Here is a 6,461-nt window from a genome sequence, read left to right as displayed (position 1 = left end):
GTCATGAACGACGTTATATAACGAGACTAAACACTTCGTGGTCCGGTCTTATACAAACTTCTTTGTATAGGACACCCCCGCTTGCATGTCTCCATATGAATAATTAAGGTTAGACCATTTGTAGCACTCACAACACTTGTAACTATCTACAAAGCGGGTTGTATCCTTAGTATCACTAGGATAAGGTTTCCCTCCTATATCCATATACTACAGACCGATTTGGTTATCACTTAAGGTATGATCCATTTGTATGTCTCGGCATACATGCTTAAGTTACAACGACAACCAGGGATCTCAGTTTATTGTTTGTGGTAAAGCAAATAAAACATCTCATGTTTCATAGACAACAGTGAAGAAAATATGTCATATTATTACAACACAAACGTTTATTCAATACAGGTGTTTACAAACTATAGAACTCAACGAGAGCTCAGGGAATCATCCCCAATATTGAGTTACAATAGTTATGAACATTTCAGTATTAAGAAGGGCCTTAAATGCTAACGGCCTTTGCATATAAAGGTTATTTTCGAGGTTAACTGAACAAATAAGAGCACCATTCTTGTAAATAAAAATTTTACTTACATTAAAATTCAGATAATAGTTTTGCTCAAGTAAGCATTTTATAGAAATCAAATTTATTTTTAAATCAGGAGCTACATATACATTATCTAACAATAAATAAGATTTATGTAAAATTAAACAAAGTCCCGCCACCGTCATAACTGAGACGACATGTCTAGTTCCAACCCACGTCGTCATCTCCCTAGTCTTCAGCTGCCATCAGGAACTAATTCCTTGAAAGGAAGAACCAACATGATTAGTGGTGCCTGAATCTATTATCCGGACAGAATTATCATCCTCTATTAAACAAGTTTTAAATACGAGTAGATCATAATTATTTTGTTTGACCTTCTTCTTTTTTGTCAAATACTTGGGACAATTCCTCTTCTAGTGACCCTTCTGGTTACAATGGAAACAGGTTCCCTTTGAAAACCTTGGCCTTCTTTTCTTTTTGGACAATAGCGGGGTTAACCTTCCCCTGACCTCCCATATTTTTATTCCATTTTTTTGGTTCTAGAGGAAGAAAATGTAGACTTTGTGCCGGAGGTCGAACCTCTGTAGAACTTCTTAGAGGACGAGGCAACAATTACCTCACCCTTATGTTCCTTAACTTTCATAAAGAACTGGTATTTCTACTGCTCATTGAACAGGGTGGTCAGGTTGTAGTCAAGCTTGATCATAACAGCGTTGCTACGAATCTAGTGGAAACTCTCAGGTAGAGTTAACAAAATAAAGCTAACCTGACTGACTTCATCGATGAAAGACCTGTTCATCTCCACCACGTTAAAGTGGACCATCATGTCCAGAACATGTTCTCGAATATAGAATCTCTTCTTTCATCCAGGCATTGAAGATGTATTTAAAGTGTCATGGTGAAGTTATGTGGATGGTTGTCTAAACATTCCCCTCATCGACTCCATAATCTCACAGGTTATGAGCATTAACTCATGCTTCTTGGCCAAGACTTCAGATAAGCTTGCCAAGATATATGTTCAGGCCTTTTCATTCTCCTCGATCCATTGCTCATATGCCTCTTGATCATTTTTGGCTACATTGGTAGCTGGGACTTAAGAATACTCCTCAACCAGAATGAATCGCAAGTCATCGATTATTAGTACAATATTAATAGTATCTTTCCAACTTGCGTAGCTATCACCATTAAGTTTATCAGTGGAAATCAAGTTAAGAGTAGCGCGTGTAATAATGAAATTGCTAAAATCATACAATTTATTAATATCAGTTATAAATGCATTGCCCAATTTAACAACAAATCAATTTAGCAAAAACTAATGCACCCTACGGGACATCTATTTTGCAATAATGCTTCAGTGAGTCAGGACAAAATCCACCGTAGGGTGAACAGTTACCCCTCCACTGAATTGAGACAATCTCAACTAATAATTGCACAAGAATAACTCTTATTTCTATAATTATTAGTAATCATTGTTTGGTCTAGAAATTGTTAACATTTTCCTGTAAGTGTAACCCCTTATTTTATATTCTAGATTCCCACCCCAATGAGCCAACTGTAGGAATAAATAGATTGGGGTAAAAACTAAAGCAATCTTATCCATTTTTGGAGTTTGAGTAAAAATTCGTAGAAATACAATCCGTAGGGTGACACAAGCAAAGATGTCTTGAGGTCAAGCATGAAATTTTACTACAAACTAATGAAGAAGATTGTGGGATGTGTTGACACGCGTCCCTCTCCCACTTACTGTAAACACTCTCTTCATTCACTTTGTTATTGACCTATGCAAAGACCACCCGTAGGGGAACACAAGGAAAGGTACCTCAAGGCCAAGCATAGATCTTACGGTGTGAACTATATAGGAGAAATGTGAAAGGAAATTGAAGTATCATATACAACATTTTCTCCCACGGAGTGTTTTATGTAAATTTAACATTAAACATATACCTCTAAGGTAATGAAAAATCGATAATTGGTATGGTTGAAGATAGTAATCCTCTCTTATTTATTCAGAGTTATGCCAATTATCTACCCAGGATTAATAGCATTAATTGCACTCTTAACCGTTTCATGCATTTCATGTAAATTTAACATTTATAGCTAACCAACAAAAACATGCACTCAAACTTTTCCCTAAGTTTCAGCTTGTTAATGTTACCACACACTTTTCTCTGTTTCTTAAATCCAAGTGTATTCCATGCAGGAAGGACTTCAACCGTGACACTGCAAAAATGTTGCCTGCTTTCTTATTAGCTCTGCCAAATTATGTAACTTTATCCAATAAGTTCCATGGACAAGAGGGGAATATATATATATATTATATATATATAAAGTATGTCGAGTGACACGTATTCTTTCATGCCACTGCCAGCCAAACATTTGGTTGCTATTAAAATTTGAATTTGATTATCGGTAAGAATTAGACCCACTTTTCGATTTTAGTAAAATAAAGGAACTATAGTTACTGAGATTACTACAAATAATTTATTTTCACGCTCAATACACCATCAATTTTACTCTAAGAAAGTTTAAATGGTCCAATGGTCCACATATAATTCAACTCGATGAAATATTATATCCTCGATTAAAAGATTAGGAAGTTTAATTAAAAAAAAGGAAAAACTCTCACAATGGTATTGGATGTTTTAAAAATCAATACCATATGTCACAAACTATATGTTAACATTAAAAAAATTGAGTTAGATATACATAATAGATGTTGAACAGATCCTACATTGAAAAGATGAAATGGGATATTCTTTTCATAGTCATTTTGTTTTGAGATATAACCTCGTGTTTGTCTAATATAGTATTCAAAATTCATGAAGCCTAAGCAGGTATTTGGTCCAAATTGAACCCGGATTAAGAATGGTAAATATAATTAAAGAGACACCATCTAGAAATATGTTGAAAATTCCACATTAATAAGATGAAGAGACTTCACAATTTTTATAAGATACCTGGATTACTCATCTCATAAAAAATTAAGGGCAATACTTGAGCGAATCCTAAGATACATTATCTTTAAGCATTCTTTCTCATCACTTATATAAAAAAAGAAATAAAAAAAATATTTGATACATGATCAATTATGATTAGACAAATTTGATAGAATGCACGTGCTATTCAAGATGTACCAAATATTTTTTAAAAATTAAAATGTTAGTAAATAAGGTTTGGTTGCACATTATAAATTGAGTTGAATCTGAAGTGTGAAGCCTCGAGAGAGTTCAGTTTTCTTTGTGTTTTGCAAGAAAGCATTTTGAGAATCCTCCCAAAAGGCTTCAAACTCAAATGGATAACTCAAGAATTTTATCAATTCTTCTCCTTTCATGCTTTCTCTTTCTCTTTCTCTCTCCTGGTATGCTCTTCTCTCTCTTGTATTTTTTTAACCAATCTCTTTTTTCTCATGAATCTTTATTATATTCATACTTTTATCTCTTCTCTGTTCAATTTTTTCTTTTCTTTCTTTTTTTTTTTTTTAAAAAAAGGATTTGGAGTAAAAATGAAGCAAACCGTGGAACATGCAACCTCTTTTGTTACTCCAGATCAAAAGGTAATAATTACAAGTACCTTTTCGTTTTCTCTAACATATGACTCCAAATTTTGTAGAATTCAAATATTATTATTTGTTCATATTAGTTGGAATGTAATTTCAAGACATCTACTTTTTTTCGTCATTTTCATTTTAACTCATTTCTTAGAATATATGGATCAAAATGAAGGTTTGAAGACTAAAATGAAAAAAGTTATATTATTGGAACAAGAGTAAATAAGATTTCAGAAGTTGGAAGGGTAAGATTATTGTGTTTATGTTTGGTTACGACAGGAAATGAGTGTAGGAAAATGGAGAAAGATGATGGATCACTTAGATGAAGACTATCATGATCCAGGACCTGATAACCCAGTGGCTCAATATAATATGGTTGCTCCTGCAATATCTTAATCTACATCAATATATATCTATATGTACTGATGATCGTCTTAAGTGCATTCTAAAATCCATATGCATGGACTTCAAAACTACTCGTGTGTAACGCTTTCTCTTTTCTTTCTATTTCAAGTGTGTAATAATAATCCATGCATGCATGGACCTAAAAAGTTGTAAACGTTTAACTTTTTCTCCTAAATTAGTATAACCTCATGCATATTATGGACCTTAAAAGTGTATTATTTGAGCTTTTTTTTCCTCCAATGTACATTCATAATCTTAATCTACATGGCATGAACTTGAAATTACTTATGCAACATCAGGGACAATTAATTTTGGTTTTCATCTCGTCCTTAGTTAGCTCTAAAGATCAATTTTAACAGTGATTTTTCATTAAATACAATTTACTAGAGACTATTCGGAAACTAAATTCAATGTATATTTTAATACTAAATTTTAACGATTAAAGAAACGAATCAAATTAATTTTTTTTTCAAGAAATTAAAACTTTAATACTCGTTTCTCTAATTTCTCTAATAGTTTCACATCTTCAATATTTTAAAATTGAGAGATAAAAAAATAAATAAAACAATCATATTACTTGACTGCAGCTTAGACAACCTTTTTCTAGAGTGCCTTTAATATTACTCTACTACCACCGCTTCTATTTATAATTTGACAAATCATTAAGTGAAGAATTAATTTATTATTAATTTCTTTAATGAATTCTACATTATTTTTAAATGATGTTAACATGGTAAAAGATGAATGAAAGATAATATGAACAATCCTCTAAGTATTTGAATTTTCTTCAGATTTCTAGGCGTGCATGTGGTCCACAAAAGATGCTGGATGTGTGACCAATGTTCTACACATGCATTGACTAAAAAAGAAAGGATCATGGTAAAAGTGATAAATTTATTTAAAGTCAACCTTGAATAATACCATAGCTAATAGTAAGAAGATTAAAAAGATGAAACAATAGGTGTTAAATTTGAGAAAATAATCGTGAGTATAACTTAACTAGGATAAAATATGTGTAAGTGACTAAAAGTTTTGTGTTTCGAATCCTCTGGAGCATCCCACTTACCCTATTGGAAATAAAATGAAAAAAAACCTTGGAGCCTAACTGTTGACTAGGAAATTTTGGTCAATCACAAATTGACACGCTATTAATTTAAATTAATGAATAATAAATTTGGGACCAATTACAAATTACATATGTCCTCAAATTAAAAGAAGGAAATAAAAGTTGGCAAATAAAATTATGTCACTTGTCTAATCATTGGTCCATCGATCAATGTTTACCAAACATTGGAATCAACCCCATTGTTCAAGCCTGGGAATCTGCCCCAATGAGAGTAATTTCTTTACTTACTCTAACTATAGAAAAAAATGAATTCCTTCTTATATAGCTGCGTTAGTAGCTCCCCAACCAGACGAAACTCCAAAGTGGTAGGCATATTGAGTCGACGAATCTAGCCACTTTCAACCATACAAATTAAGGAGCGTCTTCATAAGCAGGAGTTCACAACTCACTCAGGATTCACATTAAGTCACCTATGGTCATCCTGATAAAATGTAAGTCTCGTCTAACAATGGTTCCATATAGAGAAATTATTCATTTCTTGGTCCACTCTTATACAAACTCTTTGTAGAATACCCTCGCTCATATGTCTCCATATGAATGATCAGGTTTAGATAATTTATAGTATTTTACAACAATTGTTACAACTACAAAGCAAGCCGTATTCGTAGTGTCACCAGGATAAGGTACCAAACCTTATCCATCTACTCTAGACCGTTTAGGTTATCATTTAAACATGATTCACCTATATGTGTCTACATACATAGTCACAAAAGATAATCTTGGATCTTAGTTTATTGGTTTTTGTCGGTTAATGCAACTAAATGTCAAAGAAAATGTCTCTTATTTTATTAGATAAATAAAGTATTTGTACAATACAATTACAAACTATAAGACCCATGAGATTT

The 6,461-nt window shown here is 32.5% G+C and overlaps 1 long non-coding RNA gene across 1 annotated transcript; it reads left to right on the top strand.

The window, feature by feature from the left end:
* The first annotated feature begins 3,738 nt into the window (after positions 1–3,738).
* LOC150035399 (uncharacterized) lies at positions 3,739–4,712 on the top strand. The gene is made up of 3 exons (XR_016530324.1): positions 3,739–3,896; positions 4,027–4,091; positions 4,365–4,712. It is a non-coding gene; the product is annotated as an uncharacterized LOC150035399 (long non-coding RNA).
* Positions 4,713–6,461: the final 1,749 nt, after the last annotated feature.

Source organism: Benincasa hispida, chromosome 6, assembly GCF_027475165.1.
Source record: "Benincasa hispida cultivar pf3 chromosome 6, pf3_genome.v1.1, whole genome shotgun sequence".
Taxonomy (NCBI): Eukaryota; Viridiplantae; Streptophyta; class Magnoliopsida; order Cucurbitales; family Cucurbitaceae; genus Benincasa; species Benincasa hispida.
Note: the sequence above shows the minus strand (reverse complement) of the source record. Positions and strands in the feature narration are given on the sequence as shown.